The following is a 15,723-nucleotide window of genomic DNA, read 5'->3' as shown; positions in this document are numbered from 1 at the left end:
CTAAAACTGTCACCAGGACGCAGAGCTTGCGCACAGCCGGAGCCTCTCTGCGTAAACAAGCGCAGAGAAGAGGGTTCTTGACCAAACAAAAGAGACTTTTAAGTGAGGGAGCTGTGCGGAGATAAGGAGGGAACGCGCACGCGGAGGCGCACAGCAGCGCGCACAGCGCAGGAGGAGGAACCAGAGTCGTTCCTGTAATTCATTTAACATCACTTCCCCGCAGTCAGAGAGCGCAGAGACGGCAGCAGGAGCGCAAAGCTGTCAGCTGTCACCTCCGGAGGAGCGTTCCAACCTCTCCAACCTCTATCCAACCTCTATCCAACCTCTATCCAACCTCTCCAACCTCTATCCAACCTCTATCCAACCTCTCCAACCTCTATCCAACCTCTATCCAACCTCTCCAACCTCTATCCAACCTCTCCAACCTGTCCGCACTGTGCGCGGGGACACTCGGCGACATGGACACGCAACTCCACAACTGAACCACAAAAGGATTCTCTTTTTTATCTCCTTTATCTTCGTTCTCAATAATGGTGAGTGCTTCTTTTTGTCTGGTCATCCGTTTTCAGAAGTGCGTATATATATATATATATATATATATATATATATATGGGGGGTAGATTAATAACTATTAATTATATTAATAATTCTTATAGTACAAAAAATAGAAAATAGTTGGTATTTATTATTTCTAGTATGAGCACAGTTGAAACTATATAGGGGTTTTTTTTTTTTCATTATCAGTTACTCTGTGGATTACCTTTTGATTAATGTCAATAAAATTTTATGAAAGTCATAAAAACCAAATTACTCATCATATCAGTGTGACTTCTTCAAGTAGTTGTTTCATTTCTCCAGCAGCCGGAACATACAAATGCACAATTCATAAGATAAATTGCAAATATTCCTTACATTTTGATTTGTTAAATAATTTCAACAAGTAATCAATTATCAAAACACGATTCTTCTTCTTCTTCTTATTATTATTATTATTATTATTATTATTATTATTATTATTAAAACTATTTTGTGAGACAATTTTGTTATGTGGATTTTTATAAATACAATCAGGGCGTCTCACATTACTTTTATGCAATATTCTTCTCAGCATGAATATATTTGATATAAAAAATTAGATATTTTTTCAGAAAACAACATATTTTCTATAAATTGACCCTGATACCTTCAGTGTTAACAAGACAAAACCTCCAGTGCAGATGTACACATTTTACGCTCAAATGAAACAGAAATGGTATCAGATAGTATATTTGTTTTTCAGTGGCGTTGTAAAGCTGTAAATATATTCCCACAGCGCCATTCCCAGGACAGAAAAACTTCCCAAATTCCCATGAAGAGCAGCCAGTATGTTTTTCTGAGTGAGCCCTTATTTCTAAAAGATGTGAGGGGGGCAGGCTTTCCTGAGATTGAGCTCCATTTTTTTTTTTTTTTTTTTGGTGTTGTTTTTCTTGGTGCTCCTTGAATTCGTGCACCACTTTGGTTTGGCATAAATACCAAAGATTACACCCAATTCACTGACATCCCCCCTCAGCAGCCAGGGACCCTAATTAAGTAAATTAGGGGAGCCTCTCTAAGCATTTTTCAAAGGGCGGTATTCATATTTCTCAAGGACCCCTTCATGTCTCCAGTTGAGAAACTACAGTGTGTTTTCCCAGTGGTTCAAATCACCTTTAAATGCTTCGATCAGCTCCACAGAGCAAGTCGAAAAGATTAATACATCCCTGATTTTTGTTGAAAAAAAAAATACTCCACTTCCCTAAAATAAGTTAGAAGTTGTTCGACAGTATTTGGAATGTAAATTGGAATTGGAAATTTCCATTATATATTACAATTTAGACATTGCATATGAGCATTTATGCTCCGATGGACTTTTATTTCTGTTTTTTTGTTTCTTATACCAGGCCAAAAATGTCACCCTCATCCCAACACTTTGTCAAATAAAGTCTCGACTTATATCTTTGCCTGTCAGCATCAGTTATCTGAGGTATACCTGCAGCGGGATTCTTATTTTGGATATAGCTGCTATATCAAATTCACGTCTGTGACTGATTGTAAATCTTAGAAAATCTCCTCTATACCTTTATTTTAACCCCCACAAATAACACGCAGGGGTCTGAAAGGGGATGGGAGGTGGGCTCGGACCACATAGTGAAGGTGTGTGTGCTCAGGCGTGTTTGATTTAACACTGTGGTTCGTCTCCTAATAACATTAGGCCCCATTTCTGGACTGGCTCTCGGTGGCTGGCCTGAGCCCCTCTCTGCCTCTCCTCAGCCCTTCATGGTTCCTATTACTACCTCTAATAAATTGTGAATAAACGGCAGCCTAAAAAAAAAAAAAAAAGGTCCAGAGCGGTGGAGAATTCCACATCCTGTAGCACAGAGCACCCCCTCTTAAGAAAACAAAAATTAATTCCAAACCCTTCTATAGCCAAACGTTTGTGGAATGACAAATATTTTCATAGGAAGCACCGCTCTTCCTGACTTTATCTGCACCAATTTCATTATAGTTCTTCACTTGGTTTCCTGGTTAGCTCACGTTCTCTGTCTGACTCTCTGTGAGACTCGGACCACAGGTGATGAAGTCAGGCTGGTGATCTCCACCAACCAATTTTAATCATATATATTTATATATGTATGTGTTTAAAGGTGAAATCCCTTATTATTATTATTATTATTATTATTATTATTATTATTATTATTATTATTATTATTATTATTATTATTATTATTATTGCCATTTGAAAGGATTTTATTCAGCACCACGATAATTTTGTTCTTTAGTATTCAAATAAAGAAGTCACAATATTCGGTCATTAAAATGATCCAAATCACAGCCGCAAGACGGGGTCTGATGGGATCTCGTAGGTCACATGGACACGGGTCGGAAGAAATGAATGAGACCGTAAATTGTTACTGAAAGTGCCCCCCCTCTCCCCAATCCCCAAGAGAAGTAAAAAATAAATAAATAAAAGAATGGACACAGCTAGTAAACACAGGCGATGAGACATCATGTTGGAAAGAATCAAATCTGAACTCATTTTGCATGAACGTTTTGTTGGATATCTGATGGACAGACAAGACGAGACACAGGTCCAATGTGTCTGTTGTCAAATTAGTTCCGGTACGTTTACTTTGTTTGCCAAAACGAGTCTGTGGGGAGACTTAACGTTTTACATAGAAGTCGCACACTCGAAGGTAAATGTTGAACCTTGTGCATGTGCGTATCCACTTCCTCATTTATGTCATCTGCAAAATCTTTTTCTTAATTTTGCAATATACCACAGACAGAAGTATCTCGACTTCAACATAAAGTCAGTTTTGTTAGCGTTGGGGAAAACTGAAGGGACGACCTCAATTACATGTTTGTTCTCTGACATTATTGTATGCATTTATATCCTGTCTCTGTATATGAAGTGTGTAGGACACAGACCTCCAGTAAATCGCAGGAAAACAAAAATCCTGCAGTTTTTTTTTTTTTTGTTGAATTAATCGTACAGCTAGTTAAAATAAAAAACAAAAACAAAAAGAGAAGGTGCACTCATGTATCGAGCATTCCCTACAGGTAATATGTACTATGTACTATTGCCTTCATTTGGCTTGGTGCTGGCTTGATCACTTTTTAAAATAAATTAGGAGATAGTCACTGATGCTGTATTTGGAAATGAAAAACAATCAGCTGTGTTGCTGACATAACTGCTACTTCACTGGAATTTAGGTAAACAGAATATTATAGAATGTATGTAAAATATATAGAATAGTGGCAGGTCTGTATTCCAAAATTTAAAACTGAAAGGTTCTTAATTTGTGTACTATTGTGTATTTAGGTGGCTATATATATGAAAAATAAAGTATTGCTGCCAGGGAATAATAAATTGCAATAATCAATACTCTGTTCAGCAACTCTGACAGTCCTTAGAGGGTCTTGGTGAAACCTGCTCATGCTCAAATTCAAACTTGTCCAAGATTTATTCATGTAAGATGTGCAGTACAAAGCTGATCAAAACCGAACACATTTTCTACAAGTTGTCATGGGCACAAGAAGGTATCACTAGCGGACCCATGAACGCATGTATGGATAGAATGCAATTGTTTATCCCCAACTTCTGGTCTTACAACCGGTGGTGATTAAATATTAATTTCAAATGTGAATTCTTTGAACTTTATGGAACATCATAACCATCATTACATTGATAGCATTTATATAAAAAAAACAACTATTCTTTGACAGCCTTATTTATTAAGGGGTTAGCAATAAGAACAAAAATAGCAAAAATGAATAATTAATTAAATTCATAAATAATAAATAGCTTGTTTAAGGTGATACAGAAAGCAAATGAGTAAAACCAAGTACTTGTGACATTTGGAGGCCTTGTACTTTGAAAATGTGTTTTCTTTTGTACTGCAATTATCAGCGAAAACTTCTCGAGTTGTACAATTCATACATATGTGTAAAGTTATTTACATGGTGTGTGTGTGTGTGTGTGTGTGTGTGTGTGTGTGTGTGTGTGTGTGTGTGTGCGTGCGTGCGTGCGTGCGTGCGTGCGTGCGTGCGTGCGTGCGTGCGTGTGTGTGTGTGTGTGTGTGTGTACATTGGAAAGAGATACTGGTGAGACTGCTGGTGTATTTGAGATCATGTTTTCCTCAAAAATATCTTTTTCATTTTCTCTCTGACCATGTCTTTAAATGTGCTCAGGGGGGTGGAAGTGGGAAGGGAATGTAATAATGTGATATTTCTCTAACCTCTTTGTGTATTTGTTTTTAGCTGCCACATTTTTTCTTTAGCATGAGTTGTCTTGATCGAATGTTTCTTCTAAGATGTATTTTCATCATTTTTCCAACTTTTAAAGCCAGCTCTTTCAGTAGTGTCATAGCTATTTTAATTTACAACATTTGTTTCTGTTATTTATTTAAGACTTACTATAGCTACACCTTGGCCCTGCGACAGACTGGCACCCTGTCCAAGTTGTACGCTGCCTCACACCCAGTGGCTGCAGGGATGGGCTCCAGCCCCTGCAACTTGATGTTGGATAAGCGGTTGAAGATGGGTGAATGTGTGTGTGTGTGTGTGTGTGTGTGTGTGTGTGTGTGTGTGTGTGTGTGTGTGTGTGTGTGTGTGTGTGTGTGTGTGTGTGTGTGTGTGTGTGTGTGTGTGTGTGCAGGGCTGGATCCAGAGTGAAAATCTGACAGATGCATTTTTGCCCAATGAAAAAATAAAAATCGTACACGTCTTGTTATTCAATAATCCTCATTCTTTTATTCATGTTCAACATACACTGTCACACTTCTTTTAATATATTTATTATACTTCATGGACCATAGTGAACACTTCTTATTTGTATAAATATGATGTCCTAAAAACAACACTATAACAAAAATTGACATGGTGGATCCTTGATCTCTGGACATAAATAGGAATAAACAAAATCTGTAGTTTTTGTCAAAAGCATTTCCTTTCAGTCATTATTGACATAAATGTCTTTCCATATATCTGAGCTGAGCTCTTGTAGCTCCTGTGCTGCACGTCAGGATGTAATTTGTAAAGAAATTCAGCACGTCTCATTTTGGGAGGACAAAAACATTTTAATCGATTGTACTTTCTTGTCTGTATTACAGCGTTTGTAAGAGGTGTCATTTTATTTAAAGCGGCAATTCATTTTGAAGTTATTAATACCAACCGGACTCTGTCTCGGCAGGGAGTCGTGCAGTGTTTGGAGCTGTGCCAATGGAACGGAGGATGATTCTCTTTTCTTGACTGCAACAAGACAAGAGTCCCAGTTAGTGACTTTAATCCACACAAAAGTGACTCACGGTATTTTAATGGCTTTGAGAGGTTAAGAAGCAGACTTGCCGTTTCTGAAGAGCAGTGAATCAAAGAACCAACGAGCTAGTGGATCGAAGCATTGCTTCAGTGGTTCACGCTTCAAAGTGGAGTCGCGCTGCAGAAACGGTTGATTACAGAGCCACTGCAGACCAAACCCTGAATATCCGACTTTATTTGTACATCCGTATGACTCTGAAACTTGGAAAAATCCGTATAATTTACAGACAATCTGTAGGTTGACATGTATGGTCGGAAAACCACCGAAAATGTAATTTCAGTCATCATAGTATGCCTTTCAAACACAGTATTGTCTGAAAACTATTTATAAACCACTCACCGTTTCTTGCTGAAATAAGCGCCCAATTTTCCTTGCACAACTTTTTTACTGGATGCCGTGATCATCGACTCGACTGGACTGACGCTATGTTTGTTTGATCTGGTTTGAATTTTCCTGTGTACACCTGCGTGGTGCATTGTGGGATCAAATCAAAAGCTGTGTTCACCGCGGGGACACGTTCGGCACTATTCAGCATTATTCGAGATTTTTTTTTTTTTACCGATGACAAACAATGCATAAAAAAATCTGACCGATGCAACTGCATCGGTCCAAACCAGTCTGGATCAGGGCATGTGTGTGTGTGTGTGTGTGTGTGTGTGTGTGTGTGTGTGTGTGTGTGTGTGTGTGTGTGCATGTGTGTGTAGCCACACTTAAACCATGCCTCTTAAATTAACTGTATTGTTACCCGAAGTCAAAAATTGCCATACGTGTTGGACCAGTCATGCTAACATTTTAGCACCAAATTTTCAGAGCAAATTTCAATTATTATGATTTCATTTTAGGTGGTAAAATAAATGTGTATTCCATTAATTTAGGCAGATATTTGTTTAGTTCATCATTGTTAACCTTTGGCTCACACATATGCATTTATGCCCACTTATGAGCCAAAGTTAGGCTAGTAACCTTTGAAGTAGCGATAGCAGCTATGGAGCAGTTTCACAAAATTCTTGCTGATAAAGACTTGCTCCACTAGAGTATAATCTGTTCCAAAAAGTGACAAAATTAGTGGACTTTCTCAGACAAATCTATTTATTTTAAATATTTTTTAACTTATAGCAAGCTTATGTTGGATCTGTGTTTGTTTGTTTTTTATTCTGTTTTATTTTTTACTATAAGTATTTGCTATGCTTAAATCCTTATATTTTTAGTGAGTTTTAGTTTTTTGTTTTGTTTTGTTTTTTGTTTTTTGAGTATGCATGCCAACTGGTCTGAACTGGTTTTATCTGATCCGAAAGTTCAGCATACAAAGGAGATGGGTTCTACCAGGTACCGAACAACTGCCGGGCTGAAGACAAGGGCCGGGGTTCCCCTCTGTCTACGTGAACCAATAAGGTTAGGTGTTACAGGAATAAAAACCACCAATTGTACTGCCGACATTGTCTTTTCTAAAAACTACTTTTTTGCTTTGTTTGCGGTCTCTCACAAGATGGATCCCCTGTGTGGCCTACATCTCTGGGAACCCAGGCCTGTTTATCAACCTGAGTTTGAATAAATTCAATCTGAGGAATAGTTTGACTTTGTACTTTGTAAGGGACAGGATTACAATAAGAACTGGGTAGAATTAACACTTACAAGCCTAGGTTAGTTGCTTAAAAAACAGTTGGCAGAAATAAAAATGCTAAATTAACCAAGATAGCGTATTAAATATAAAGTTATTTAGCATGATTGTTTATATGTTTGTGTTAATATTATTGTATACAATGTTTTATGGGTATAATGCCATAGCTTCCAAAGCTAGTTGATTTGACTGTCTAACATATAGCTAGTTCAAAGTTGAACGTGTTGCACTTCTTAGTAAGGAAATAGTTAAGATAAGTGGGTAGTATTCTGATAAATACGTTTCATTACACGCCTATCAGTTTTCATAACTAAATAATCTTACTATTTTTACATGGAATATTTGTGTGTAATGCCACTGAAAACACAGTAGTAGGCACAAGCTGTCACTATGGCAACCAGCTTTCAGAATGAATCTTGTTTTGCAAATTCCTCATCAAACCCAGGCTCAAATAAGTAATTGGACCTCAGGCTGTCTTCAAGGCCTTTGAGCTTCAATGACTAGTGTGTTCTGTCTGACCAGCTGTTAGCAACTAGGGCAGCCATTTGCCGTTGTCTGCTGAGGAGACGGGCGGAGGGCAAGCCGTTTTGTGCTAATGGCTAATAAAGAAGTGAGTCTGAGTGTGGGCGAGTTCATTAGAGATGGTTTGATCACTCATGCGTTCAGGCGTGTGTGCGTGTGAGTTCGAGTGTGACCACCCTCCCATCCCTCTACCAGATGTTTTTACCTGAGAACCAGACCACCTTCTGACTGGGGTCAGCCCAGTCCTCTAACCCCACACCCGCTCCTCCAGGCTGGTGGGAGGTCTACCAGCTGTCCCTCACTTTGACCCCCACCCCAGGGCACTCGTTCTTGGAAGAGATGGGCTATGCCTATGGGGTAGGTGGTCCTCCTTTTGGATTCAGTCGCATTAAAGAAGGAACTTATTCTGAACATTGTTGGAGCGTTTGTGTCGAGCTAGAAATGCGACACACCTGAAAGAAGAACTGAATATTTTGCAAGAGAGCATTCAGAAAGGATGACGGCTTTGGGGGACCAAAAAAAAAATAAATACTGGTGTTATTGAATAATTTGATTCCTGGGGGACTTGGGGGTGGGGGGGGTGTGCATCTGGCATTAAAGCAGTCTGTTGCAGGGAGTTGGTCAAGTGGAAAGAAAAGGCCACCGAGTCTGAGAGGTAAAGTTACACGGTGCAGAAAGAGTCAGCAACAGGTTGACTGCTGCCAGGGATTAATTGTTGCCCAAGAGGCTCCATGTCTGTCTTCACTGGTCACTCATTTTTAATTTGAAGAGTTAGCGTTATCAGTTAAGACCCCGGTGTGGGTGTTACCCTAATTTTGGGTTATTTGGGCACAAGAAAACAGCTTACACCTACATTTTCCTTTGGTTTTCGTGATTATTACCATTATCTATCTATCTATCTATCTATTTATTTATTTTTGACAATAACGTGACAGCTGAAAAGTGAAATGAAGTTCTTGATCAGTGAGATGAGGAAGGAGTATCTTCTGCTCTTTGTGTATTTATTGGATGGTTTAACAGTTGTAGGTAGTTGGTGATCTCTTTGTTGTAGCTCCATGTGCTTAATGTTACATAACATTACAGGTGAAACCAGAAATCACAAAGTCGTCAGGCCCAAAACTCACGTCAGCAAAATCATAAATAAATGCTTCAATAAAGTCGAGTTTAATCTGAACACAAGCATTATATCTGTGATCACAAGCAATGTTACAAATATTACGATAAGACCAGCATTACACTGGCACACACACACACTCATAGACATAATGCATTGCATCGCCCTAAAATATGAAGTAAATAACATTTTTGATCTAGTCTGACCGAGAAAAAAGCGATCAAAAGCTTTGACATGTAGAGTTGATAAGTCTTTTTTATCCCTTGAATTTTGTTGATTGATATGCTGCACTGTATCATTAATTCAATATTGTATGTCATATTGTTTATAAAAATGATGTTTTGTTACAAATTATATAAAAAATGAATCTTTTGCTTCAGCTTAGCTTCACATTTCTCCCCATTAAATTGCTGACATTCACTCTGATACAAGGGGTGAGTGGGGCTCAACGCAACCTGGCCCTGATAGCATTGAAGCCCTGGTTCATTCCCGGACCAAATGCGGACACTTTACCTGCTTACCGGTAAATACAAATTTCAAGTTTATTTCATTTATATAACGCCAAATCACAACAGTTACCTCAAGGCGCTTCACACAGGTAAGGTCTAACCTTACCAACCCTTAGAGCAAGCACACAGGTGACAGTGGTGAGGAAAAACACCCTCTGATGATTTCAGGAAGAAACCTCAAGCAGACCAGACTCAAAGGGGTGACCCTCTGCCTGGGCCATGCTACAGACACGATTGACAAAACAATTTACAAAACGAATGTACAGCAAATTTTGTCAGTGGACAGGACAGGAGGGTTGCAGAAGTAGACACCACACCCATCTCTGGATGGAGCCGCAACCCAAACAGAGAGAATAAACAGAATTAGGCATCGGAAAGACAACAAACACAGTATAGTTTGTCAGCATTAAGCAACTAGAAAAAAAAGAAGAAATACTAAAGTGATCGCCGGCCACAAGGCCTAAGCTTCACTAAAAGACCCAGAATTTAGATAAAGTTGAGTTTGCGACCCGCTCTGTTTCCTAATAAAATTAATTTAAAAGGTAACATACTATGCCAGTATGCTAGCCAAACAAAAAGGAAAATAAGTGCATTTTAAGTCTGGACTTGAAAGTCTCTACAGAATCAGCAGGGAGATCATTCCACAGAACAGGGGAATGATAAGAAAAAGCTCTGTGACCTGCAGACTTTTTATTCACCCTAGGGTCATCCTGCACCCTGAGAATGCAGCGCCCGGGCCGGTACATAGAGTTTAAGTAGATCAACTAAGTAGGGAGGTGCCAGTGTGTGAATAATTTTCTAGGTAACAGAACCTTAAAATCTCACAGGGAAGATGCCAAAATGAGTGTAATGCCAAAATGAGTGTAATATGGTCAAACTTTCTGCTTCCTATCAAATGTCTGGCAGCAGCATTTTGATCCAATTGGAGAGCCCTAATGCTGGATTGCGGTAACCCATAAAATAGAACATTGCAGTAGTCCAATCTAGAAGAGACTGTTATGTGTCGGACGTGGGCGGAGAACCGACCAGCGTTTGACAGGACCCAGCAAAAAGGAAACAGAGCACGGTTCAAGGATAACAGAATTTAATGACATAACAGTGAGTGCTAAGTTACTAACAAATAAGTGCGCGGTCTGGCGAGGTGGAAGAACGGTGTGCTCCCAGCAGCACAAACGGTCCGGAGCCAGAACAGTTCGGACCCAAGGACCCCGCCGACACCCCCCAGGTGGCCGCGACCAACCGAGTCTGTGAAAGAAGAAACCATCATGTGAGTCCACCACTCCACACACAGAGAGACCACTCAAAGGTGTACATAAACAGCAAACACTTCCTGGCTTAATCACCAATCAGCTTCCCACCCTGCAGATATGGAACACCCAGTTCAATTCTCCACTGCAGTGGAAGCTGATTAAACGACTAACATAACAGCTCAATATAATAAGGTGTGAGGGACACCACATTTACTGACTGTACTCATGTTAGTCACAAAACCTAAAGTACCTCAGGAAGTGTGCTGACGAGCGTGAGACCTCACCCCCTCCTCTTTCACAGACCATGGCATCAAACCTGGTACGGTCTCTGCATCCATGATGATGAGATGGTTCTCTAGACGTCGATCTCACCCGTCTGGTCACAAGGTCGAGTCTCTGGCAAATACACACTGTGTACTCCAGACTTAAATCAATCAATCAATCAATCAATTTTTTTTATATAGCGCCAAATCACAACAAACAGTTGCCCCAAGGCGCTTTATATTGTAAGGCAAGGCCATACAATAATTATGTAAAACCCCAACGGTCAAAACGACCCCCTGTGGGTGCAAGCACTTGGCTACAGTGGGAAGGAAAAACTCCCTTTTAACAGGAAGAAACCTCCAGCAGAACCAGGCTCAGGGAGGGGCAGTCTTCTGCTGGGACTGGTTGGGGCTGAGGGAGAGAACCAGGAAAAAGACATGCTGTGGAGGGGAGCAGAGATCGATCACTAATGATTAAATGCAGAGTGGTGCATACAGAGCAAAAAGAGAAAGAAACAGTGCATCATGGGAACCCCCCAGCAGTCTACGTCTATAGCAGCATAACTAAGGGATGGTTCAGGGTCACCTGATCCAGCCCTAACTATAAGCTTTAGCAAAAAGGAAAGTTTTAAGCCTAATCTTAAAAGTAGAGAGGGTGTCTGTCTCCCTGATCTGAATTGGGAGCTGGTTCCACAGGAGAGGAGCCTGAAAGCTGAAGGCTCTGTCCTCCCATTCTACTCTTACAAACCCTAGGAACTACAAGTAAGCCTGCAGTCTGAGAGCGAAGCGCTCTATTGGGGTGATATGGTACTACGAGGTCCCTAAGATAAGATGGGACCTGATTATTCAAAACCTTATAAGTAAGAAGAAGAATTTTAAATTCTATTCTAGAATTAACAGGAAGCCAATGAAGAGAGGCCAATATGGGTGAGATATGCTCTCTCCTTCTAGTCCCCGTCAGTACTCTAGCTGCAGCATTTTGAATTAACTGAAGGCTTTTTAGGGAACTTTTAGGACAACCTGATAATAATGAATTACAATAGTCCAGCCTAGAGGAAATAAATGCATGAATTAGTTTTTCAGCATCACTCTGAGACAAGACCTTTCTGATTTTAGAGATATTGCGTAAATGCAAAAAAGCAGTCCTACATATTTGTTTAATATGTGCTTTGAATGACATATCCTGATCAAAAATGACTCCAAGATTTCTCACAGTATTACTAGAGGTCAGGGTAATGCCATCCAGAGTAAGGATCTGGTTAGACACCATGTTTCTAAGATTTGTGGGGCCAAGTACAATAACTTCAGTTTTATCTGAGTTTAAAAGCAGGAAATTAGAGGTCATCCATGTCTTTATGTCTGTAAGACAATCCTGCAGTTTAGCTAATTGGTGTGTGTCCTCTGGCTTCATGGATAGATAAAGCTGGGTATCATCTGCATAACAATGAAAATTTAAGCAATACCGTCTAATAATACTGCCTAAGGGAAGCATATATAAAGTGAATAAAATTGGTCCTAGCACAGAACCTTGTGGAACTCCATAATTAACTTTAGTCTGTGAAGAAGATTCCCCATTTACATGAACAAATTGTAATCTATTAGACAAATATGATTCAAACCACCGCAGCGCAGTGCCTTTAATACCTATGGCATGCTCTAATCTCTGTAATAAAATTTTATGGTCAACAGTATCAAAAGCAGCACTGAGGTCTAACAGAACAAGCACAGAGATGAGTCCACTGTCCGAGGCCATAAGAAGATCATTTGTAACCTTCACTAATGCTGTTTCTGTACTATGATGAATTCTAAAACCTGACTGAAACTCTTCAAATAGACCATTCCTCTGCAGATGATCAGTTAGCTGTTTTACAACTACCCTTTCAAGAATTTTTGGGAGAAAAGGAAGGTTGGAGATTGGCCTATAATTAGCTAAGATAGCTGGGTCAAGTGATGGCTTTTTAAGTAATGGTTTAATTACTGCCACCTTAAAAGCCTGTGGTACATAGCCAACTAACAAAGATAGATTGATCATATTTAAGATCGAAGCATTAAATAATGGTAGGGCTTCCTTGAGCAGCCTGGTAGGAATGGGGTCTAATAAACATGTTGATGGTTTGGATGAAGTAACTAATGAAAATAACTCAGACAGAACAATCGGAGAGAAAGAGTCTAACCAAATACCGGCATCACTGAAAGCAGCCAAAGATAACGATACGTCTTTGGGATGGTCATGAGTAATTTTTTCTCTAATAGTTAAAATTTTGTTAGCAAAGAAAGTCATGAAGTCATTACTAGTTAAAGTTAATGGAATACTCAGCTCAATAGAGCTCTGACTCTTTGGCAGCCTGGCTACAGTGCTGAAAAGAAACCTGGGGTTGTTCTTATTTTCTTCAATTAGTGATGAGTAGAAAGATGTCCTAGCTTTACGGAGGGCTTTTTTATAGAGCAACAGACTCTTTTTCCAGGCTAAGTGAAGATCTTCTAAATTAGTGAGACGCCATTTCCTCTCCAACTTACGGGTTATCTGCTTTAAGCTACGAGTTTGTGAGTTATACCACGGAGTCAGACACTTCTGATTTAAAGCTCTCTTTTTCAGAGGAGCTACAGCATCCAAAGTTGTCTTCAATGAGGATGTAAAACTATTGACGAGATACTCTATCTCCCTTACAGAGTTTAGGTAGCTACTCTGCACTGTGTTGTTATATGGCATTAGAGAACATAAAGAAGGAATCATATCCTTAAACCTAGTTACAGCGCTTTCTGAAAGACTTCTAGTGTAATGAAACTTATTCCCTACTGCTGGGTAGTCCATCAGAGTAAATGTAAATGTTATTAAGAAATGATCAGACAGAAGGGAGTTTTCAGGGAATACTGTTAAGTCTTCTATTTCCATACCATAAGTCAGAACAAGATCTAAGATATGATTAAAGTGGTGGGTGGACTCATTTACTTTTTTAGCAAAGCCAATAGAGTCTAATAATAGATTAAATGCAGTGTTGAGGCTGTCATTCTCAGCATCTGTGTGGATGTTAAAATCGCCCACTATAATTATCTTATCTGAGCTAAGCACTAAGTCAGACAAAAGGTCTGAAAATTCACAGAGAAACTCACAGTAACGACCAGGTGGACGATAGATAATAACAAATAAAACTGGTTTTTGGGACTTCCAATTTGGATGGACAAGACTAAGAGACAAGCTTTCAAATGAATTAAAGCTCTGTCTGGGTTTTTGATTAATTAATAAGCTGGAATGGAAGATTGCTGCTAATCCTCCGCCCCGGCCCGTGCTACGAGCATTCTGACAGTTAGTGTGACTCGGGGGTGTTGACTCATTTAAACTAACATATTCATCCTGCTGTAACCAGGTTTCTGTTAGGCAGAATAAATCAATATGTTGATCAATTATTATATCATTTACCAACAGGGACTTAGAAGAGAGAGACCTAATGTTTAATAGACCACATTTAACTGTTTTAGTCTGTGGTGCAGTTGAAGGTGCTATATTATTTTTTCTTTTTGAATTTTTATGCTTAAATAGATTTTTGCTGGTTATTGGTAGTCTGGGAGCAGGCACCGTCTCTACGGGGATGGGGTAATGAGGGGATGGCAGGGGGAGAGAAGCTGCAGAGAGGTGTGTAAGACTACAACTCTGCTTCCTGGTCCCAACCCTGGATAGTCACGGTTTGGAGGATTTAAGAAAATTGGCCAGATTTCTAGAAATGAGAGCTGCTCCATCCAAAGTGGGATGGATGCCGTCTCTCCTAACAAGACCAGGTTTTCCCCAGAAGCTTTGCCAATTATCTATGAAGCCCACCTCATTTTTTGGACACCACTCAGACAGCCAGCAATTCAAGGAGAACATGCAGCTAAACATGTCACTCCCGGTCTGATTGGGGAGGGGCCCAGAGAAAACTACAGAGTCCGACATTGTTTTTGCAAAGTTACACACCGATTTAATGTTAATTTTAGTGACCTCCGATTGGCGTAACCGGGTGTCATTACTGCCGACGTGAATTACAATCTTACCAAATTTACGCTTAGCCTTAGCCAGCAGTTTCAAATTTCCTTCAATGTCGCCTGCTCTGGCCCCCGGAAGACAATTGACTATGGTTGCTGGTGTCGCTAACTTCACATTTCTCAAAACAGAGTCGCCAATAACCAGAGTTTGATCCTCGGCGGGTGTGTTGTCGAGTGGGAAAAAACGGTTAGAGATGTGAACGGGTTGGCGGTGTACACGGGGCTTCTGTTTAGGGCTACGCTTCCTCCTCACAGTCACCCAGTCAGCCTGCTTTCCCGGCTGCTCGGGATCTGCCAGGGGGGAACTAACGGCGGCTAAGCTACCTTGGTCCGCACCGACTACAGGGGCCTGGCTAACTGTAGAATTTTCCACGGTGCGGAGCCGAGTCTCCAATTCGCCCAGCCTGGCCTCCAAAGCTACGAATAAGCTACACTTATTACAAGTACCGTTACTGCTAAAGGAGGCCGAGGAATAACTAAACATTTCACACCCAGAGCAGAAAAGTGCGGGAGAGACAGGAGAAGCCGCCATGCTAAATCGGCTAAGAGCTAGTAGCTACGCTAAGCTAGCGGATTCCTAAAAACACGCAAAGT

General features: G+C 40.1%; 1 protein-coding gene across 3 annotated transcripts in view; it reads left to right on the top strand.

The window, feature by feature from the left end:
- The first annotated feature begins 388 nt into the window (after positions 1-388).
- LOC117506553 (eyes absent homolog 2-like) overlaps positions 389-15,723 on the top strand; it is a 120,819-nt gene continuing 105,484 nt past the window's right edge. For all 3 annotated transcript variants that reach the window (XM_034166062.1, XM_034166061.1, XM_034166060.1), the window contains exon 1: positions 389-533. The gene's annotated coding sequence lies outside the window, so the exon portion shown is untranslated. The remainder of the gene's footprint in view (positions 534-15,723) is intronic.

Source organism: Thalassophryne amazonica, chromosome 3 (assembly GCF_902500255.1).
Source record: "Thalassophryne amazonica chromosome 3, fThaAma1.1, whole genome shotgun sequence".
In the NCBI taxonomy this organism is placed as follows: domain Eukaryota; kingdom Metazoa; phylum Chordata; class Actinopteri; order Batrachoidiformes; family Batrachoididae; genus Thalassophryne; species Thalassophryne amazonica.
Note: the sequence above shows the minus strand (reverse complement) of the source record. Positions and strands in the feature narration are given on the sequence as shown.